The sequence below is a fragment of the Ambystoma mexicanum genome, chromosome 5q (assembly GCF_040938575.1).
Source record: "Ambystoma mexicanum isolate Mex_15411 chromosome 5q, UKY_AmexF1_1, whole genome shotgun sequence".
In the NCBI taxonomy this organism is placed as follows: domain Eukaryota; kingdom Metazoa; phylum Chordata; class Amphibia; order Caudata; family Ambystomatidae; genus Ambystoma; species Ambystoma mexicanum.
Window position 1 is genome coordinate 336,529,354 of NC_090933.1, and position 24,347 is coordinate 336,553,700.

A 24,347-nucleotide genomic window follows, 5' to 3' on the forward strand; every position below is an offset into this window, starting at 1 on the left:
TTTAACAAGTAAAGACTGCATGCATCTACAGTAGAATCTCTTTATGGAAAAAGTTAAATTCAATGAACAGTATCTACATAGTATGAACCTTGCAAAAAATAATTCTAGAAAGGCTTAATGAAATTCAGTTTCAGAAGGCATTTACAACGTTAGAGAATTCTTCAGGATCCTATGTAGAGAAGGAAGTAATCCTTTCCCTCTGGGCTTTAAGCAGAGGGTTAACATGTTTATTTCCCATTGATTAAAGGGGTTTAGAGTTTAAGCAGATTAAGTAGAAATGTAGATAATCATGAGGGTGCAGAAGGAGTCTGTTACTTTATTATTTTACCCACTTTCCCTTTCCCCCGGAGGTGTTGTGTGCTCAACTGTAAATGAGGTAGTTGAGTGCTGCACGCCTTCGAGGGTGTGTCGGGGTTCAGCAGCTCCTGAGGATCAAAGGTCAAGACTCAGCCTGACAACTATCATGCCCACGTATCAAAAGAGCATATGGCTGCAGGGATAAGTGAAGACTAGTTTGTGCCAAATTTGCATGCGAATGCTGTAGAGTTTGTGAATATCTGCATGATATGTCAAAAGTATTTACTGGGTCAAACATTGAGAGATGTGCAGGGAACATTGCCATAACCGTAACTCTTCCGACACTTACATATTGAGTACATTGACATGCAAGAGAGATGTAACTCTTGCAGGTACCTGCTTATAGTGGTGTGTCCATTATCATGTTGGCTTGAGTCTGGACCCTGTGCCCATAATGACTCTCGCTCTGCGGACACATTTCTTGTGAGGGAGGTGTTCCTAAGGTGGGGGATTCCAGATGAAATTTGTTCTGACAATGGTCAGCACTTTGCTAATGATTTAATTAAGGAAATAACAACACTACCTGGGATAAAGCATAAACTATGGTATTCCATGGTAAATGATAGTTGCAGGGCAATGTGGGGAAAATATGTACATGCATTAACTTGGTTACATGAAAAGCATCAACCAGTTGACATCAAGAGCTTTACACAATTCCCTTTGTGTTTCAGGTCAAGTGGATCTATCGACTTGGGTACTAAGTCTGGATGCACCAAGGTGATGCCGAATGCAGTGCTGGCGCAGGGGACTGAGGTGGTGATGGACATATGGTTGGCCTGTGGATTGAAGGCCTATGCTCAGCTGCTGCCTGACTGGAGTACCGTTTGCACTCTGATCACTTTGCACAGTCCTGCACTGGCAGTGCCTCAAAATCGCACTACCATGAAGATTGTGCTACAGGGAAAAATAGAACAGCAAAATGTGTAAGAAAAACCAACAGGAAGAGGGCAAACAATTCATTTTTAGTTAAAAGTACAGAGAGCTTAGCCGATATCCCTGATAAATTCAGATTGTTCTCAATGGCTGTGTCATGATCCCAGTCAGTGGATTTAGCCCTCATTCAGGCTTTCAGGCTAGGCAGAGAACATTAAACACAACAGCAGGTCAAATGTGGGTGTTAGCCTGGCACACATGGCATTTGCATCATTCTCAGCATAGACTTCCAAAGACTTTTGAGATGTTTTACAGTAATTGCATACACTTAACATGGCCGCTGCAAGGTCCTTTCTATAAGTTGCAGCACATTTTAGTCATATTGCAGAGGGAGCTATTTAAGCCCTGCCTCTGCTGAAACGTGTCCTTTGCGTCTGCTCTGCTGACAGCGGGTAACGCTACCAGCGTTTCTCCCAACAGAACCTGTAAAAGGAGATAATAGAGACATTAGTTTGACAGCAAACTACAGAGTTCAGTAGGTTAATAGAAAAGACTTAACTGTCTAAGGTTATCTCTGAAGCAACTAACTTCCATCAGAAGTTTCACTTACAGCCGCAGCATCTTCAGTCAGCAGTCTTCGCTGGTAGTCGCAGCATCTTCCGTCAGAGGTTTTTGGTTGTAGTCGCAGCAATTTCAGTCCGAAGTTTCTTCTGCAGCCAGCGTATCTTCTGAAGGTATTTTTCCTGAGCTTTTCAAAAACCTGCAGACAAGACAAGAAGTATTTAAAATGACAATAAACAATTTTAATAATTAAAAAAGAAGACGTTTACTGAGCATTTTGCGTACCTTAAAGTTCTTCAAGTTTTCACCTCACAGTTGTTTCTGCATGCTTCCCTGAAGGCTGAAGTTGCTCCATATAAGCGAACCTACGTTTTAAAACATTTTCTCATCCTGAGTAACTCTGCAGCCCACCGCAGCCGTAATTCTTTTTCCTTACTTCATAGAACCTGCAAAAGAACGAAAAAAGCAAGTTATTAGAAAGCGAGATCTCTGCAACGTAGGAATTAATCCAAGCCCTAAAGATCACAGTATTTTCTCCAGTTACTTACCACAAGTCTCATTCGTAAAAAAAAATGAAGACATTTTGTGATAAGAGACTATAGAATACTTCAGCTACCTAAGATCCCATCTTTTCTTCATCACAACGCGCCCCTGTAGAAAAGCAGGATGGAGAGCACCACAAAAAATAAACACAGGTGAGAAAGGAGGGATTAAAAGAGTACACATCTCATGTAATAGTATCTTAGTCAGTAGATGTCATAGTGTTCTTTATTTGTTATTTTTGTTTAAACAGAAAGAGAATCCAAAAGGGATGAAGCACCAGGTCCACAGGCTGAGAAGGCATTACGCTCCCGAGGAGTCCAGGTAAGCGTTACAGAATGCGAAGCCAGTATATAAAATACTCCACCTGAGCGTAATGGAAGGCACAGAAGTAGACAATTTATCCCATATTCTGGGAGAGTTAAGGGCAGAAGTCCATGCAGCCAGGTCAGAAACCAATTCTCTTAGGAGAGAGTTGATGGTTAACAGAAAAAGCACTGATGAACTGGGACGCCAATTATTACAGTCCCAAGCAGGACAAGCACCACTTCCAGGTGGTGCTCCACAGGGTCAAGTTTCCGCTCTCAGTCCACCTCTACAGATAGTTTTACCCTGGAACATTCCACTCCCAGCCCCAGAAAGGTTTACGGGAGATCCAAGGAATTTTGCAGTTTTTATGAACCAATTTAATTTACACTTTCTGTGTAGACCAGGGGTCTTTCCTTCAGATCCGGCTAAGATGGCATTTGTGTTATCATATCTGGGTGGACATGCTGCAGACTGGTCCATACCCTTAGTCAATCGTGATGACTCATTATTTAGAAATTTCCCTGGTTTTAGGTGGGATTTGAAGTAACTCTTTGCCCATCATGCTCAGTGACAGGCATTAAGTAATGAGCTGCTCTCCTTACGCCAAGGTAACCGAGAACTATTAGTTTATATAGTTTCCTTTAATTGACTGGTAGCAGAGACGAATTGGCCTGAGGAGAAGAGAACAACACTCTTTAATAGAGGATTACGAGGGGAACTCAAAGACAAATTGGCGTAAGTAGTGAACCCTCCTACAAGTTGGGCCAAATTCATTAATCTAACTATGCAATTGAATCACCAACTGTCGGACCGACGCTCTGATCAGGCCAGATCAGAGACTAGATCAATCTATGTTTGCTCCAAAGACAGCGGAACTCGTCAAGTGACTGAAAGTCACTCTGAACCAATTCAGCTAGGAGCTGTTTGGTGTCCCATTTCGAAAGAAGAAAGAAACAGAAGAAGACAACAGAATTTATGCCTCTATTGTGGCTCCGCCGGTCATCATTTGTGTAATTATCCAGTAAAACCGCAGTGGAAACCAGTCGGAGCCGTAGACAAGGCAGACAGGAATATAATAAAAGAGGAACCAAAGGAAAACACAAGCGCCCGACAAGTTTAGAGGTCAACTTGCCAAGCCAGAAGAAGGAAATTCAGATCGCTCATTTCGTTGTTCCCGCTATCTTAAGTAGTGACCTTCAACCTTCCAAGATATATGGTTTGGAAGCATATGTGGACAGTGGTGCGGTTGGGAACTACATGGATTATGAACTAGCAGGCAAGATGGGTATTAGTATGCACCCAAAGGATGTGGTGGAAAATGTCACTGCAGTGGATGGTACTCAATTGATTTCCGGACCAGCATCGAAGTGTACTGAAGTGTGCACCTTGCTTTGCCAGGAGGGACATTGGGAAAAGATCTTGTTTGACCTAATTAGTGCTCCACAATTTAAAGTAATGTTAGGAATTCCATGGCTAGAGAAACATAATCCATAGATTGACTGGCGTGCCAGAACCTTAGTATTTGCCGAAAGATGCAAACACTCCTGCTATGTTCAAGGCGCAACCCCTGGAAAGGAAGTTCAAGCGATCTCAAGAGAAGAGTCCACTTTAGGATTAATAGGAACCAACTAGAATATCAAGATTTTAAAGAAGTATTTGAAGAAGAACAGGCCAACGTGTTGCCTCCACATCAGCCACATGATTGTCAAATTGATTCAATCCCTGGCTAAAAAAACATGCAGTAGAATTTATGCTTTAACCGAATAAGAAAATCTAAAATTTGAAGATATATTTGGTTAACTACCTCGCCAATGGTTTTATTCGGCCCTCTAAGTCTCCCATGGCCTCTCCTATGTTCTTTGTGCCCAAGAAGGAAGGGGACCTTCGTACTTGCATAGACTATTGCACCCTAAACCAGATCACAGTAAAGAACAGGTATACCCTTCCACACATCCCAGTGTTAATGGACCAAGTTAAGGATGCCAAAGTTTTTCCCAAACTAGACCTTCGAGGAGCTTACCACTTAATGAGAATCAAAGAAGGGGATGAATGGAAAACTGCCTTCCGAACAAAATAAGGCTTATATGAGTACCAAGTTATGCCTTTCGGCTTATGCAACGCTCCAGCAGCTTTTCAAAACTTAATCAATGATGTCTTGTGCGAATTGCTAGATGTATGTGCCGTAGAGTACCTCGATGACATTCTAATTTGTTCAAACTCAATCCGAGAGCACATCACTCATGTAAGGGCAGTACTGATGAAACTACGGCAACACCAGATATTTGCCAAGCTGGAGAAATGCTCCTTTCATGCGACCTCAGTGGAATTTCTGGGATTCATCGTGTCACCAATGGGAATTCAAATGGATAATCGAAAAGCTGAAGACATTTTGAATTCGTCTTCCCCTATGTCAGTGAAAGGAGTCCAAAGTTTTTTAGGATTCACACATTTCTATAGACACTTCATTGCAGGATTTTCCCAACTAGTCCATCCAATAACTTAATTATTGTGAAAGCACAAGCCATTCTCCTGGACCAAAGAAGCAGAAGAAGCTTTCCAAAATTTGAAAAAACATTTTACACAGCTCCCGTTTTGGGGCACCCACAACCTGAGCTACCGTTCATAGTAGAAACTGATGCGTCCCGTGCAGCAATGGGAGCTATATTATCTGAGAAAGATACCGAAAACGGGACAACTGCGTCCAGTGGCCGTCTGGTCTAAAAAGTTTTCAACTACAGAATTAAACTACTGTATCACAGATAAGGAATTACTAGCAATTAAAAATGTGTTCAAGGTATGGAGACACCATTTATTGGGGGCCCGGCATACCGTCACAGTTTTCACTCACCACCAAAATCTGCAATATTTACACAATGCAAAGGCTCATTCATCCTGACAACTCCTCAGCGCATAGTTTTTTTGTGGAATACGACTTTGTTATAACGTACCGTCCAGGAGTTAAGAATGGTAAAGAGGATGCCTTGTCACGGATTGGAGTGAAAGAAGAGATCCAAGGTACTTCAGATACAGTTAATATAATTACAGAAGAGAAGGTGCTGAGAGTCACTGGATTGTCCTAACGTCACAGATCCAACTCAGCATGACCCCATCAGAATTAGAGGCCTAGAAGTCAAAAGGACCCAAGTTTTGCATTCAAGAAGGTTTACCTTATTTCCAGAGTTGTCTTTATTTTCCAAATCAAGAACTACAGAGGAAGGTCATGGCAGATTACTATGGGGCCCCACTAGAAGGCCACCCTGGAATCGCAAAGACCACAGCCAAGATCAAAAGACATTTTTGGTGGCCAACATGTCGCAAGGATTGTGGGATGTATTGACCCACTCCACTATGCTATGCGGCATCACCCTGATAGTATGGTGCAAGGAACTGCAACAATGCCGGCAAAACCTTTGCGCGTGCAAAAAAGCTACAAAAACCTACAAAAACCGTGTGCTACAACACAACAAAAAGATGGATGCACAACCAACCACCCAGGGTGCATGTGTGGTGGAATAGTGCACACCCTGCAGAAAATGTGCCAGTGGGCTCCATGAACAGCAAACAGAGTGCAGAGAGAGAAGCAACGCTTTGTAAATAAAATGTGCTTACAAATGACATTTGCTTTGGTGCTAAAAACTCCAAAATGACTATAACACAACACTTCCCAACATCCAAAACCTTGCTTGGCGCTAATTTTTATGTAATCTAATGAAGCATTGCGAACATACAAAGTCCTAAGGTGAAGAGCAAAACATTTCATGAGACAAACTGGATTGTCTGTAAACTGACAGCCCCTGTCAGAATCTGGGTACAGTACCCTGGGCTACCTGAATGACAGCTGTCAGATGAGTTACTGATGAAACTTTAAAGTGATCTAACCTAAAAAGTCTGCCGGATCAACAAACATAAAAAGGATTGTGGCTAAAAATAATACAGATGTCAGTTACTTTTTATCCCACAGAGTTAAAGCTAAGAAAGTGATGTATTTATGTTTGATGCAACAAGTTTGGTTTTTCCTGGATTTTTAATGAAGAATAAATTAGCTTGGCTGAGCTGCAACCCTTTGGAAGTGGACAAACAGGTTTCTTCCAGGGGGAGGGATATCCTCTCCGCGGAAACTCACGGGGAGATGATAATTGTGGGGTAACTCACACTTTTGTCTACAGAAAGATGTCTACAGAAAGAGAATGAACAATAGCAGGCCCTTCATCCCAGGAAACGGAGGCGTGAAGGTGGTCGTAAACTGCTCCTGGAAGAGACCCACAAGGGAGGGGCCTGTTCCTGGACTGCAGGGGGACACAAATGGGCGGACCATTTGCTTTTAAGCATGAACAAAGAACATTTTTTAAAGACTCATAACATGATTCAAGATGCTGAAAAATATACCAAGGATATATCTGTTAGTCTAAATGTTGGCTGCACATTTTAAGAGGTGGCAGAACCATGTAACATGTTCTGGACAGGAATGGCAGTACACACACACACATCCCTAGGTTAAACACAGAAATGTTTGGAAAGTTGCATAAAGTTTGGAAATTGTGTTCATAGCGAAAAGGACAAAATTCTGTAGAAAGTAGAAACAAGATCCCACAGCTACGAGATTTTGATAAACAGGTACTACATAAAATATGGCATCTTTTTGTGTGATTTGTGTAAAAATGACCAATGTAGAAATGTGTTTTTAGTAGAAAATCCGATTTTGAGACCAGTAGCTAAAGGGAGGTCTCTCAGTACTGTAAAGCAAACCATAAAATGTGACATCATCCGGCCTTGATCCAATCACTCAAAGGCAAGGCAGAGATTAATTTTTGATCCAATCCCAGCTCACAAGGGCCAGTTTAGCTAAGCCGGCCCATACACCCACTTTGTGATGTCATTTTAAAGCATAAATAGAGACAGCTGACAACACATAGGGACTCACAGATCCACTCACTTTCCTGATTCCGACGAAGCACTCTGATCCAGCATTCTACATCGAGCTTTAACATCCTACCAGATCCAGATGGCAAGACTCTTGCAAGCAGTAGAGAACTATTGACTTTCTGCAAGGCCTAAATCTTCAAACTTATTCTTGCAACCCAGCGGCGCGCTGTGGGGTGAGAAGGCCTTTTTAACCAGTATCCTGAAATTCTCTGGCTTGCCACCACTAGGCTTGCCTGAGGAACTCACTATACAGCCGATTGAACTACCCACAAACAAGAAGGGCAGATCCTGTGCAAATCCAGTGACCGGCCTAGCTGATCCAATCCCGTGCCTGATGTGCTGTCTTTCCTAGACCAGATCCAATCCCTGACCAGAACTGACGGTCCAATTTAATAACTTATTCTGTGAGTATTAATAGGAAGAACTGTAACCCATAGTATATTTGTGACCCATCGTTTTATCCCAATCTCATCCCATCCCATCTTTAAGTCTGAACCATCGTATTGGTAGACTATCTTTGTGCTGACTCTTCTCTTATCTGTGTTCCTAAACCCTAACTTCTTATTGATTTATTAAGAAAAGTAATTCCCAAACCAAACAGAAACTAGAGTATCACACATGAATTGTTATGATCGGCCGTGAATGACCTTCCTGTGTGGCATTCTCCTTTTTGTAATCCTTAATATAGCATAAGAAAACGTACCTGTAATTTCTAAACCCGAATTTCTGTTTCCCATTCTCGTGCCTATTTTATAAAAACGACCTTCACTAAAACCTCTATAACTCTATGATAGAAACGAAACAGTGCAATTCTCCTGTTAGGAAAAGTTTGCCACAATTTTTACATTCTGAGAAATTTTACACGTGTGAAATAGCTTTCATTTATTTCCGACTTGGACTTTAAGATTTCAAATGTTTTCCTCAGACTAAATCATTGCTTGTGATTGTTTGCACAGATTCAAGGCAGCTCCCATAGGAATTTATAATAATATAAGTATTTTGACCACATTTGGTGTTTTTGCTCAGTAAATTCCAAAGACAAATTCAAAGCCACCCCGACAGCTGAAAAGTCAATTCCGTTTTTCTCTTGTGTTTGAAGGGGGAAGGTGGGACTGATATTCTGTTTGATTTGTGCTATTCCTGAATACCTGCTCTCTCCTCCCATCTCATTACATTGCCTATTGGGGGTTGAGGGGTGTTGCAGGGGGAACCTCTAACAATAGTGCTATCTGTTCTAAACCAACACAAAAGGATTATGTTCTGGGCTTTATTTGTGTTTGTGCTCATTCCTTGATTCCTAGTGTATTAATGATACTATTCAGTGTTCTGTCACCCCATTGGTGATTGTTGTTTACCTATTAAAATAATACACAAAGAAATATTTACCTTTGCAAACTAGCCTGATTCCTGGTTCAGTGTGACCGGGGGGGTTCCAGGAGAAGGGTGTGATACGAGTGGTATATCGTTCAGAATATTGAACTTATAGATACAAATAAATAAGGGTTTCAATTGTGCACTACACGCTGGGCGTGACTTGGGTGTTTGCCGGATTGATATCACAGCTTGGGGGCTCATCTGCGGGATCCTGAATTTGACATACCACTCATGTCAGTCTAACACAGCGTGCTAGCCAACGGGGTACATACACCTTGTTGGGTTACCATACTGTGCTACACTGTACACGCACCCCTCATAAGAAATACTCTAAGGAATTGGGCCTGTTTGCAAAAGTAAAAGAAAACTGAGAAAGTCAGAAGGAACCTAATATTTCCGGAATGGCGACCCCAGTGGAAATTAATATTGCTAGGGAACACTTACTGTACAAATTGTTTGTCAAGGGTGAATGCCAGAACAGGACGAACAGGCATGGCTGCAGGGAATAAAACAGCAAATCACTTAAATCAATCTTAATATCTGGCAGGACAAGGGGCCATTACATCAAGCACTTAGCAAATTGTATATGACCTCTAAAATAAAAGAGGAACAATGCAAAATTGCCAAAATTGTGGCCTACCTGTACATCCACATTGGGGTCATACAAGAAAAGTACGCAGACCATGTAGATTACACAAAGAGGCAAGGGGAAGCACTGCAGAAAATCCAGAGCAATCTGGACTCTGCAGAGCAAAGGCTCCAGGGTAGCCGAGAATCTGAAACAGGGGCTAGGCAGTATGCCGCCAAACTCCAAGAAGATCTGGCTCTCTTACTGCAAAAGAATGCAGAACAAGACACCCAGATACAGACACTGCAAAAAGAGTGTCAGGAAAGGCTTGCCTCTTTACAACATAGTCAACAAGAGCTGGCGCAACAATTAACCTTTAATAGAGTCTGCGCAGAACAGGTGGTCATCTTACAAGACCAGATAGACCAATTAAAAGAGCAAAATAATAAATTGATTATCAAAGACCTAGAATCCCAAACAGAGTTTGATGAGGAGCACGAGAAAGCTGGGGCACTTAAAAAGCAGAGGGACGACCTGGCTGCACAGAGGGCCACTCTAAATCAGGAGAGGGATGCCTTAGGCCAGGAAGTCAGCCATTTAATAACAAAGTTGGAGGAAAGTAAGCTGGCTCTTCAAGAATTTGGGGAAATCAAAAGTGATTATGAAAAGCTGTTAGAGCACATCAGGCGGGTGGAGGATGGTTTGGCAGAGAATAATCAGACCAGTAAGGACCAAACTCAGGAGGTGAGTCTCCTGCAGCAAACATTGGCCCAATACTCCCAATGCAGGCAGGAAGCACAGAGAGACAATGAGGCTCTCTGTGAAAAGAATGACAGGCTCCACAGATAGCCATGCAGGAACACATCATAGAGACCTATATGGCCTTAATAGAGGAACAAAAGGGTAGACTTTGGCATATCATCAGGGATTAGGGGCTGAAAGAGATGAGGTAAAATGGGAAAGAGAAACCCCTGATCATAACCTCAGGGCCCCTGACATCAGGGACTTCAATCCCTTCAGTTCCATGGACTCTGCCAACCTCATGTCCACTGGCTCATATGAACCAAGGGCCACAAGGATGGTAGACTTCAACACAATGGGAAATATGGGACTGACACATCAGCGCCTCCAAGAAATAGATGGATGGGCATCTATGTACAGGTTCCCAAATATTAGGGCCAGCCTCTCTGATTTGGGAGACTCCAGTGAGGGGAGAATCAGAGAATTAGATCCTCAAAAATATCACCTACCAGGAGATCAGTCAGTCAAATGTGGTGGGGAATTCCATGAGACTAGGCCCACAAAGAGCATTTTAAAAACCTCTTCCCAGCTAGAACAGTGGGGGTGGGGGTACTCAGCCAATCCTGGGAGCAAGGGAGAGTCAGAAGACTGTTCTGAGTGCCACAGGTTTTAAGAGACTAGGCCCCCACATTCTGCCAGCCATTCCCAAGCCTGCAGAATAAGGGAGAGCCTAGAAGATCAGACAGCCACCTCTGGTAGCAGTGCCTCTGAGTGGGAGGATGAGTGGACAAGGGTGACCAGAACTAAAAAGGGCAACAAAATCAAGAGAGCCCTATTGAAAGATCCCCTGAAGCAAATTAAGGCTATTAGGAGCGTCATAGCGCCCTACCACAAAAATGCCAAATATTCAGTTTGGAAGCACCTCGAATTGTTTGAGCAAATGATGGAGACTTTCTACCTGAAGGACAGCCAAAGCTGTATTCAGTATGTCAAGTGGACATTTTCACCTGAATACTCCAGCTTCTTTGCGGGGCTGGAGGATCAGAACCATTCAAGATGGTCCACCTATAGGGCGGCCATCTTAAAGCATTTTTCAATACACAGAAACCCTCAAGAGGCCCACAAGGCGGCCTACAATCTGCAATGTGGGGAAGACCAGGCCCCACAAGAATTTGTCCAAGAGCTGAAACGTGCCTGTGCGCAGACCACCAGGAGGGTGCGCACAGACAGTAGGGACTTTATCAATACCTTAATTCATGCCCTCCCTAAATACATTATGACCCAGCTGGTGAGGGACTTTCATGAGAAAAGATCACTAGACTGGGTCATTGAACAAGCAACTCGCATCTACGAAGTGCAGAAGCCAGTATAAAATAAAAGTGCCAATAAAAGCCCAAAACCAATCAACACCCCTGCTGCTGCTAAGGTGGTGGAGGTGAAGGCTGCCCCCATTTTAGATCTGGAAATGGGGGGGCCTAAAAACATTCCTGTGACAAATCCCACTAACCAAAGACCCAGAAGGCCCTCGGGCCAATCCCAAACAGGGTGTCAGGGAGGAAACCCCACAAATGGGATCCCTAACTCCCCTGACTACATCAGCCCCTGTTACAAGGGCAACAGTCCCATCCTGGGCTATGTGTGGACTCCCCCGGCCCAAGGAGGGAGATCCAACCAGGCAGCTGCCAATCCAGGAAACTTCCCTCTTCACTTTCCCCAGGAGGGCAGTAATCCCCCAAATGCCAGGTTGAGTTTCTTTCCCCTGTACCCACCAAACAACAACCTCCAAAACAACCCTTCTTTCTTTCCCCACTTTTCTGAGCCCAGGCAGACCAATCCGGGAGAGGGGAGGCCAAGGGTGGAGGGGTACCAAAACCATCCCAACCAAGGGTATTATGGAAGGAGGGACAGTTACCCTTCCCCTGATCAACCAAGGGTAGACCAGATGGCCCCTTACCAGCCAGAGCGGGTGGCCCAACTGGAGCGTCATGTCCAGAACTTGGCACAGGATCTGGTTCGCATGCTGAGGGCTCAACAGAACCCTCAGATGAGCATGGCAACTCAGAACTCCTCAAATCAAGGGTCTGATGCTCGAGAGAAATGACGGGGAGAGAACCCCGACAACCCACCGGTTCCCAAGGAGGAGGCACAGGGGGAAAGAGGCTGTAAAGCCTTAGAGGAAGCTTCCTTCCCCACTTGTGAAAAGCTCCTGGAAACCCAGGAAGCGGAACCAAAATCTCCTGCCCCGGAAAATCTGCAACCTAAGGAACAGAGGGCAGGTAGGAGAAATATAGAGCCTAGAAAGACCCATTTTGTGGAGGAGGTTTGAATCTTCCAAATTGAAGGAGAGGGGTCCTCAGAGGATTCTGGGGAAAGGATCTTCTCCTTCAGGAATGGGGGAACTCCTCACAAAGAACAATGGGTCTGTCAGATATTTCTGGGTGAGACAAACCACAAGACAGACTTATATTTCTTTTACAGTTTTGAGCAATTCCTTAAAGAAACACTTCAGAGAACCAGCCTTGCAGTGGCAGAAATCTGCAGGTCCAGTAGTGCTTCCACTCAGGAGTTTTCTCTGTCTTTCTTCTTCTAACGAGTTATAGGCATTCCCTCCTCTGGAGAGCTTTTCCTGTAGCTCTGATTGGAATGTCTTATGATCTTTCCAGGCCCTTCTCCCTGTATTTCCTGGACTTGGGAACTGTCTCTGTAGTCAGTCCTTTATGTGGCTTTCTGCTTTATTAATGGTGATCTCTTCTAGAAGGGAGGCAAATCTTTATGTTGTCCCTTATAGGAGTCCAGTCCTCTGCTGCCTTTACTGCTATCTTTGCCAGCCCCTTTATTGTTAATTAGTCTGTGGATCGAGTGAGCGGCATTTACAAGGGCTCTTAATCCCCTCCGATTCGTTTGTGACGAAAGTCCAGCGCCCAGCCTGTGACAACTATGGATGCGTTCTCGCTCACTCTCTCTCTTTCTGCTCACCTTCTGCAAGAGCACCGCTTCGCTCCCACTGTGACACTTTATCTCACCGTTGCTGCGTGAAGGCTCGGCCCTGTCTTCGATGAGGTCTTTGGCTTTGTCTCGCCTCTGCTGTCAGCCGATTCAGCTGGCCCACAACAGCTGATTTCATATGCGCGTGATGTGTAAGCCAGGCCTCCTTTTCCTGGCCCTGGGATTCACCACACTGACAGCAAACACCTCCCTCGCAACGGTGGGGGCCAGGAGGGAGCTTACGTGTCTTCAGAGTCTGCATGGATTCTCTGTTTCTTGTCGAACTGCCGCCTTTCCTGCTGCCAAACGGGACTCAAACCTTTACGGACCTCGTAACATCCAGAACAACTTAACTCCGTCAACGGGCGACATTCTTCTAAACAGCATAACAGGTGCAACTCTTCATTTTGGTCATGTGGGTCACCGTCATTTGCTAATAAACCCACTCATAGCTTTGTCCTGCTTCCTGAGTTGACATGTCCTGTTCAAAACAAAACCAGCCAGTAGATTAGAGGAAGAAACCTGCACTTTCTCAACCTCTTTTCTATTGGTCCGAACATGTGTAAGTCAAACACACCAAACACCCAGAACCTTAATGACATCACCCTAGTGCTCTCTCCTTGCTATGATGCTTGGCTAAACCGGAGCTTCCCAGGCACAGATCTCCCTTCTGTTCCTCCACCTATTTACAGACCCCTCCTCCTGAGCTCTTACATTCTGGAAGAGCTTGAATCCTGGATAAAAAATCAGCTCGTGCCAATCCACATCCAGGCCGATGGACAGTCTGGAAAGAATATGGTTGTAAGAACAAAAACCACCTTCAAACTCTGGGATTTGTATCATTATTTCTAGAGAGCCAAACTAAGGGAAGCATGATCCGTAACTAAAGTAAATTCTCTTCCCAGTAAATAATATCTTATGGTCTCTATTGGCCATTTTACTGCCAGACATTCCTTTTCAATCGTAGCATACCTAATGTCATGAGGTAGAAGCTTCTGGCTGATAAACAAAATAGGTCTTTCCTCTTCTCCTTTATTCTGGAACAGAAAGGCCCCTAATCCAGTACCAGAGGCATCCGTATGTAAGAAAAAAGGCACCTCAAAGTCAGGGCACTGCAATACGGCCTTGTCCAAAAGAGCATCCTTGATTAAACTAAAAGCTTCTTCAGTTTTTTCAGACCTCCAGTTCTTACGGTGGGGAGCTGATGATTTTAAGAGATCTGTCAACGGAGCTGCTCTTGTTGAAAAATTTGGAATAAATCGTCGTCTATAGTATCCCATGAATCCCAGAAATGCTCTCACTTGTTTAGCCATAGCTGGAAATTATAAGCGCTGAATCGCTTGTAGTTTATCTTGCTGGGGCCTAATTGATCCTTGCCCCACAAAGTAACCAAGGTATTTGGTATGGTAGTTTGCTAAGTAGGTCTTCTTTGGATTTATGTGCAAACCTGCGTTTCGCAAAGTTTGCAGTATGGCTTCTAAATTCTCAGATGTCCCGACTAACTCTGGCTGTACAAGGTGATGTCATCCAGATAAGCTCCTACATAATCTTCATGGCCTTTTATTAAAAAGTTCATTAGCCTCTGGAGGGTGGCCAGAGCTCCATGAAGACCGAATGGCAGGACAGTAAATTGGAACAGGCCAGTGGGGGAAGCAAAGACAGTCTTCTCTTTGTTCAAAGGATGTAAAAGTATCTGCCAATACCCTTTCGTTAGTTCTATTGTGGACAGGACCTTTGCTTTCCCAAGCCTTTCCAGAAGGTCCTCAATTCGAAGCATGGGATACGCATCGAATTTTGACACCTCATTAAGCTTTCTGAAATCCATACAGAATCGCGAGGTCCCGTCAGATTTGGGAACTAGGACTAATGGGGAACACCAATCACTATGGGATGGTTCTATTACTCCCAAACAAAGCATCTCTTGTACCTCCTGATTAACTGCTTGAATTTTCGCCTCCGGAATTCTGTATGGTCGGAGTCTCACCTTAACTCCTGGTGGCGTCTGTACATGATGACAAGTTAACTATGTCCTCCCGGGAACCGAGGAAAAAATCTCTGCATACTTATCCACCAGGTTGGAAAGCTCATTCCTCTGAGTAAGGCTCAATTTGGGATTAATATTTAGGGCTTCTTTTCTCATCTCCTTTCCTGGGGGTGGGATACATTCCGCAGGTATCTCTTCCACATTTATCATAGCAATTGTAGTCGAGGGTTCTACCCACTTCTTCAACATGTTTATATGGTAAGTCTGAAGCGGCATCTTTCTTCCCGGATGACGTACCCGATATGTCACCGGTCCCAGGACCTCCTCGACGGCATAAGGTCCCCTCCATGAAGTTAACATTTTGTTCTCTGTAGTAGGCAGGAGGACGAGAACCCGGTCGCCTACCTGGAAGCTACGTATTCGTGTTTTCTGATTATAATAGTGCTTCTGATTAGCTTGCGCCTGTAGGAGATGGCTTTGCGCTACTGATTGAAGCTTTTCTACTCTTTCCTTCAACTGTATAGCGTACTCGGTGAGGGTTATTTCTGGGTTAGGCTGTTCTTCCCAACCTTCTTTTAGGATATCCAAAAGAGTTCTTACTGGTCTGCCGAACAGAAGCTCAAACGGTGTGAAACCCGTGGAGGACTGTGGGGTGTTTCTTAACATCATCAAGATCCACGGAAGCAGTCTATCCCAATTACCTTCTCCAGGTGTTATCGTCTTCCTCAGCATCTGCTTGATGGTCTGGTTGTATCTTTCTACCAACCCGTCCGTTTGTGGGTGGTACATGGCGGTCTTGATTTGTTCTATATGGAGTGTTTCACACAGTCGCTTTAATACTGCTGACATAAAATTGGTACCCCTATCCATTATAATCTCTTTGGGAATGCCCACCCGTGCAATAAATGGAACCAAAACATAACAGATTTGATGCGCATTAGTAGTACGTAAGGGAAAAGCTTCGGGATACCTTGTTGCATATTGCACTATTACCAGCAAATATGTATGGCCTCTGCTGGTAGGATCAAGAGGTCCAACTATGTCCATTCCAATCCTATGAAATGGTTCCAATATCAGGGGCATGGTTCACAGGGGTACCTTTGGGACATTGGCTTTATTCTTCTTTTGACATTCCGGGCACTGTTGACAGAAGCGTGCTACCTGTCCATGTATCCCAGGCCAAAAGAATCTTGCAAGAATCTTTTGAGTAGTTTTTTCAACTCCCAGATGACCTTCTCCTATTTGTACATGCGCAACTTCCAGTACGGTTCTACAATACTTGCTAGGGACTAGAAGCTGCCGGATGGACTCTTCCCCCTGTTCCGCAGCAATATGATAGTACAATCCCTGGTCTTCAATAAAGTAAGGGGTCTTTCCACTGGGTTTCTCCTCAACTGCAGCCCTAGCATGTTTTAAGAGGGGATCAAGTTCTTGAGCCATGCGGAAACTATCTCCCTGATCTTCAATCCTCCAGTCCACGGTAGCCGGGCACAAATTTCTTTTGGTCCACTCTCGTTTCTCCTTCCGTTTCTCCATTCGGCACTTTCTATTCTTGCTGGCGCTCGAGACAATGGTCCTCATCACGATTTGGGCGGTAACACCGGCGCTAATAGCGCTGGCGCTATCTGTCCTACCGCCAAACCCAATGGCACTATTAGCCCCGTATCACAGGTTTAGCGGATTTGGAAATCCCCATTCCCCATTGAGCCCATTCGGGAATGCCCCATTCTCCATTGGGCTCAATGGGGAAATTTCACACTCATACCGCCGGCTGATTTCCCGCCGGCGGTATGAGTGCGAGTTTTGGGTGGATTTCCCCCAGCTCAGAGCCGGGGAGAAATCCACCAAAGCCCTGATTTGGCAGACCCTTAAATCTAGCGGTAGCAGCGATACCACCGGATTTAAGGGTTACCGGCAAACTCATGATGAGGCCCAATGTCTTGGTCGTGGAAAGGCACATCGTCCAACCACTCCCTCTCAATTTTCTTAATAAGGTGGGGGAGATCAGATACATCTGACCCAACCAATAGGGGCTCCGGTAGTACTGGCATCACAGCTGCTTTCACCTCCATTCGTTCCCCTGCAAGCTCTATCTTTATCTCTTTGACTGGATAACTTTTAATGTCACCATGCACACAAAGAATTGGAATACTTTCACCCGTCACTGGCATACCACCTACCAGCTCTGGATTGGCAGCCATCTGCATGCTTCCAGAATCTAACAGAGCTTGTAGTTGGGCATCCGTCTACCTCCGCCTCACAAATGAAAGGGTATGTTGGCTTTACTCCAGTGGGAACATCGCATTGTTTGGTCTCTCTAGCTACTTCAAGAATCCCCACATCCATAGGTTCCACCTTACCTTTCTTTGGACAGAGACGAGCCAGGTGGCCCCATTCCCCACATTCAAAGCATTGCAGTCCACGTGAGCTGAGGCTTGGAGGTCTGGCTACGGATGTGGATGGAAACCCTTTACTGGAGGGCCGAGCCCTTAGATTCTCCCAGTCTGGCTTACGGATCAATGAATTTGGCCAACTCTGACTACTAGGGGGTCTGCCCCCAATACTGGAAGTACCACTCATCCCCTTTTGAACGGCTTGGTAAGTCAGCAGCCTCCCTTGGCCTGCCTTCTGATAGGCGGAAGTGATATTTACGGCTTCTACTAAGGTGGGCCTATGATGTTGTCTGACCCACTGATGGATGGGAGGGGGTAGTGCTTCCCAAAACTGCTCCAATATTATTTTCTCCGACATCTCATGGGTGGTGGAGGTCGTTGTCTGCAGCCACTTATCCCCTAGCTCTTTCACCCTGTAATACAGTTGTCAGGGAGTTTCCTCCGTTTGCAACCTGATTTCCCGAAACTTGATCCTGTAAGCCTCCTCATCGTGGCCCAGTCTTTCTAGCACGACACGCTTCATGTCCATATAGGCGGTGTCTCCTGTGGGGTTGGCTGTCTGGTAAGCGCTTTGCATCTCCCCCGTCATCAGGGGAGCAATATAATGGCACCACCTTGCAACAGGCCACTGGGCGTTCCTGGCGACCCGCTCGAGATTCACGAAGAAGTGGGCTGGATCTTCACCCGCCGTGAACTTCTGTAGGACTGAGGTGGGCACTTGTGTATGTCTCCTTAAACTTGTGGCTTCGATTAGCTGGGCTTGTTGGAGCTGCAAGGCTTGCTGGAAAGCTTGGCGGTCGGTCTGAGCCTGTTGGCTTTGGAGTTGGAGTGCCTGCTGTAACAACTGTTGTCCTTCGCTAAGAGTTTTTATTAGTTCCTCCATGTTCTGGTTTATCCCACCGCTGCCACCAAATGTCAGATATTTCTGGGTGAGACAAACCACGAGACAGACTTATATTTCTTTTACAGTTTTGAGCAATTCCTTAAAGAAACCAGCCTTGCAGTGGCAGAAATCTGCAGGTCCAGTAGTGCTTCTACTCAGGAGTTCACTCTTGTCTTTCTTCCTCTAACGAGTTATAGGCATTCCCTCCTCTGGAGAGCTTTTCCTGTAGCTCTGATTGGAATGTCTTATGATCTTTCCAGGCCCTTTTCCCTGTATTTCCTGGGCTTGGGAACTGTCTCTGTAGTCAGTCCTTTATGCGTCTTGCTGCTTTATTAATTGTGATCTCTTCTAGAAGCGAGGGAAATCTTGATGTTGTCCCTTATAGGAGTCCAGTAGTCCAGTCCTCTGCTGCCTTTACTGCTATCTTTGCCAGCCCCTTTATTGTTAATAGTCTGTGGATCGAGTGAGCGGCATTTACAAGGGCTCTTAAGCCCCTCCGATTCAGCCTGTGACAACTATGGACGCGTTCTCGCTCACTCTCTCTCACTCTTTTTGCTCACCTTCTGCAAGAGCGCCGCTTCGCTCCTTCTATGACACTTTATCTCACTGTTTCTGCATGAAGGCTCGGCTCCGCCTTCGATGAGGTCTTTGGCTTTGTCTCGCCTCTGCTGTCAGCCGATTCAGCTGGCCCTCAACAGTTTCATACGCGTGTGACGCGTAAGCCAGGCCTCCTTTTCTTGGCCCTGGGATTCGCCCCACTGACAGCAAACTCCTCCCTCGCAATGGTGGGGGCCAGGAGGGAACTTACGGGTCTTCAGAGTCTGCAGGGATTCTCTGTTTCTTGTCGAACAGCCGCCTTTCCTGCTGCCAAACAGGACTGAAACCTTCACGGACCTCGTAACATCCAGAACAACTTAACTCCGCCAACGGGCTACATTCTTCTAAACAGCACAACAGGTGCAACTCTTCATTTTGGTCATGTGGGTCACCGTCATTTGCTAATAAGCCCACTCATAGCTTTGTCTTTCTTCCTGAGTTGTCGTGTCCTGTTCAAAACAAAACCAGCGGGTAGATTAGAGGAAGAATCCTGCACTTTCTCAACCTCTTTTCTATTGGTTAGAACATGTGTCAGTCAAACACTTTTGTCCTTTATGACATCACCCTATTGCTCTCTCCTTGCTGTGATGCTTGGCTAAACCGGAGCTTCCCAGGCACAGATCTCCCTTCTGTTCCTCCACCTCATTACAGGGTCCCAAGATGTGGGGACCGAGTTAAAACCGCCCACCATTGAACCCCAGAATGACCAGCAAGAAAATCACCTTGTTCAAACCAATTCTGGTGACTGCCTCCAAAAACGGGGGCGTGGCCCAGACCAGAGGAAGAAGAGTCCCTAGCTCCCCAAAGCCCTTCTGAGGACTTTCTCCAAAAAGGGGGGGACTGCCCTGAATCGGAAAGGGAGGAGCCAGAGACTCCTCAAATCACTGAGTATGAAACTGTGTGGTCAGATACCCAAACTATCCAACTTCATTCTGGGGACCGCCTCCTAGAAGGGGGGAGCAACCCAGAACCAGCCCAAGAGGAATCACAAACCTCACCAACCACTTCTGTTGACTGTCTCCAGAAGGGGGGCAGCCCAGAAACAGAACAAGGGGAGCCAGAGACTCCCCAAATAGAGGTGTGTCAAAATGATGTGCTAGATTCTTAAATTCTGAGAAATTTTACACATGTGAAATAGCTTTAATTTGTTTCCAACTTGAACTTTAAGATTTCAAATGTTTTCTTCTGACTAAATCTGTCAGATGCAAGTTGCCCACGTCGTGTAGCCGATGAGTTCTTCCTCCTGATGGAACCCTCTGGCTCCAGGAATAGACAGCCAGAGCGATCAATCAGAGGAAAGAAAGGATGCCAGATGAGACCCAGACGACCCAGATGAAGACACGTGCCGCAGGAGTTGTTATCGGTGAAGCCAGGGTGGTACGAGTGGCCGAGGACAGGCGTTGGATCTGTAAGTGAGGGGTTAACACAACACAGAATGTATAACCAACCGCCCTTCTGACCAGACCCAAACGCAACAGATTAAGAATGCAATACATGTTTGTCAAATTCCAATAACAACCCCCTTCCCATGCGAGACTATGGCTTACCGTGTTTTTGTCCTGATCAACGCCGGGGAGAGTCAGGTGGAAAAAGGCAGGGAAGCAAATCCAAATCCGAAATCCACAATCCAGAGTCCAAGAAAAGCCCAACCACCTATCCCGCCGGCACGAGGACGCCTAACACACACGTGGCAGTTTTGAGTTAGTGTACGTAGCAAGGAAATCCAAGTTTTAAGTTTGAACAATCCAAAAAGTTCGAAAAGTTCCAAAGTTTCAACAATCCAAAAGTTCGAAAAGTTCCAAAGTTCAACAATCCCAAAAATTACCCAGACGCAATCCAGGTGAGTGAGGATCCAGAAGACAAACGAAGAGCAACCAAAACAAATGGGCGAAGGCAAAGAGGTCCGTGAGCAGTCCGAGGTCGAAGCACGATACAGGCAGCATACAATAACAAGGCAGTCCAGAATCAAAGCCAGGTAACGGTCCGGGTCGAGGAAACGAGGCAATCAGGAACACAGGAGGGAATGGGGAGGAGGAAGGGTACTGCAACAGGGGTTCAAGGGAACAGGATACAAAGCACAAGGTACGAAGCGCCACCAATTCTCAATCAGAAGCACCGATACGAAGTGAAGGCGGTGCCTAAAAAGGAAAGATCACATGACAGCGTTCCGTGGATTCCGGCGTCCGCCGTAGGAAACGCTGAGAGGACGCCAGCGTTGCCATGCCAACTTCCAGGCACCTGGTTGCAGCGTCCTTAAAGGGCTATGCAGCCGTTTCTTAGCACTGCTTGCACGCCTGTACATGACAAAATCATTGCTTGTGATTGTTTGCACCTATTCAAGGCGGCTCCCATAGCTATTTATAATAATTTAAGTATTTTTACCACATTTGGTGTTTTTGCTCAGTCAATTCCAAAGAGAACTTCAAAGCCATCCTGACAGCTGAAAAGTCACTTCCGTTTTTCTCTTGTGTTTGAAGGGGGAAGGTGGGACTGATATTATCTTTGATTTGTGCTATTCCTGAATACCTTCTCTCTCCTCCCATCTCTTTACATTGCCTATTTGGAGTTGAGGGGTGTTGCAGGGGGAACCTCTAACCATAGTGCTATCTGTTCTAAACCAACACAAAAGGATTCTGTTCTGTGCTGCATTTGTTTTTGTGCTCATTCCTTGATTCCTAGTATATTAAAGATACTATTGAGTGTTCTGTCACCCGATTGGTGATTGTTGTTTACCTATTAAAATATATTGTGATTAAATTCTAAATACACAAATAAATATTTACCTTTGCAAACTAGCCTGATTCATGGTTCAGTGTGACCGGGGGGAGGTTCCAGGAGAAGGGTGTGATACGAGTGGTATATCGTTCAGAATTTTGAACTTATAGATACAAAGAAATAAGGGTTTCAATTGTGCACTACATGCTGGCCGTGACTTGGTTGTATGCCGGATTGAAATCACTTACAGGATATCGTAGATTTCATCCAAACTTGTGGAATTTGTGTCCAAAACAAGAGCTCAAAGCAGAGACCAGCAGGACTTCTTCAACCGTTACCTGTCCCGCCAGCGCCTTGGCATACTATATCTATGAATGTTATTACTGAGTTGCTCCCTTGTTCAGGTTATAACACAAGCCTTGTAGTGTTGGACTTGTTTTCCAAAATGGCTCATTTCATTGCCCTCAAGGGGCTTCCTATGTCATCAGTTTTAGCAAAGGTGTTCCTAGAACAAATTGTGCTTCTTCATGGATTTCCATCTGCAGTGATCTCTGATAGAGTGAATCAGTTTGTCTCTCAATTCTGTTGTGAGTTGGCTAAAATTGAAGTACGTTTATCTACTAGCCACCATCCACAAACTGACGGTCAAACTGAGAGAACCAATCAAACTCTAGAACAATACCTTCGATGTCTTCTCCACCAGATAGATAGTTCTTGGGTGGATGTCCTTTGGGTAGCGGAGTATGCTTATAATAACTCTGAACACACTTCCGCAGGTTATACCACTTTTTACGTCCTCAACGGTTCACATCCTTGATATCTTTGATCCAATAGAATCATTAGAAATGCCAGCAGTACAGAATCTTCATGAGAACATCACCAAGGTGCAAAAAGAGGTTCTGAAACATTTGACTACAGCAAAGAAAAGCCAAAAGAATTGTGAAGATAAACTTCGAAGAAAATCTCCAGAGTATAAGGTGGGAGACAAAGTATGGTTCTCTTCTCACTACATTGCACTTAAGGGCCCACGTAAATTCCAGCCTAGATTTCTGGGCCCAATTTCTGTGGAAGCCATTTTTAACCCTGTAGCAGTAAGATTGAACCTACACTCTCACATGCAAATTCATCCTGTATTCCATCCAATGAATCCGGGGACCAGACAACAACCATCCCCTCAACCGCTGATCATAGAAGGTGAACCAAAATTCTTAGTGAAAGAAATCTTAGATTCCAAGATTGTCAAAAAAATATTATTCTACCTTGTGGATTGGAAAGGGTTTGGCTCACAGGACAGGGCTTGGGAACCTAGTTCAAACATTCATGTTCCCAAATTGCTTCAGAAGTTACAACAGAATCACCCCACTAAGCAAGGGCCGGAGGGTCCATCCTTGGGAGGGGTCTTGGGGGGGGAAACTGTCATGATCCCAGTCAGTGGACATAGCCCTCATTCAGGCTTTCAGGCTAGGCAGAGAACATTAGACACAACAGCTTGTCAAAGGTGGGTGTTAGCCTGCCACACAAGGCATTTACATAATTCTCCGCATACACTTCCATAGACTTTTGAGATGTTTTACAGTATTTCCATACACTTAACATGGCCTCCGCAAGGTTCTTTTTATAAGTTTCAGCACGTTCTAGTCATATTGCAGAGGGAGCTATTTAAGCCCTGCCTCCGCTGGAACGTGCGCTTCTCGTCTGCTCCGCTGACAGCAGGTAACGCTACCAGCGTTTCTCATCACAGAACCTGTAAAAGGAGATAATAGAGACATTAGTTTTACAGCAAACTACAAAGTTCAGTAAGTTAATAGAAAAGACTTACCTGTCTAAGGTTATCTCCGCAGCAACTAACTTCCATCAGAAGTTTAACTCACAGCAGCAGCATCTTCAGTCAGCAGTCTTTGCTCGTAGTCGCAGCATCTTCCGTCAGATGTTTTCACTCACAGTCGCAACATTTTTAGTCAGCAGTCTTCACTCGTAGTCGCAGCGTCTATTGTCAGAAGTTTTCACTCACCGCTGCAACATCTTCAGTCAGCAGTTTTCGCTCGTAGTCGCAGCATCTTCCGTCAGAAGTTTTCGGTTGTAGTCGCAGCAATTTCAGTCAGAAGTTTCTTCCACAGCCAGCGCATCTTCCGAAGGTATTTTTCCTCAGCTTTCAGTAAACCTGCAGACAAGAGGTATTTAATATAACAATAAGCAAGTTTACAGGGTAATTCATAGAATTTCGCACAAAAGTGGTGCACGCGGCTGGCACACAGTGTGCGCGTGCGAATGTCTGCGCCAGCCGCGTGCGCTAAAATCGATTTCCGCGCACAGCGTATTCATGGATTTTAGCCTCCAAAACCAGCCATGGTGCAGAGTGGCGCAGCGACCCTGCAGCAGTGCCAGTTACGCCCCCAGAACGCCCCTAGCGCAAGGAAAAGCCATCAAAATCCCCAATCCAGTGCAAAGGGCTGCGCGAACCCTGGACCAGTTTACAGGGCTGCCAAACAGCAAACGCCAAGCGGGGAACGTGCATAACTGGGGTTCACGTGAAGTTTCACACGT

The 24,347-nt window shown here is 45.2% G+C and overlaps 1 long non-coding RNA gene across 1 annotated transcript in view; it reads left to right on the forward strand.

Annotated features, from left to right (window-relative positions):
* The window catches only part of LOC138498577 (uncharacterized), a 277,923-nt gene that overhangs the window by 94,022 nt on the left and 159,554 nt on the right, over nt 1-24,347 (forward strand). The window lies entirely within an intron of this gene.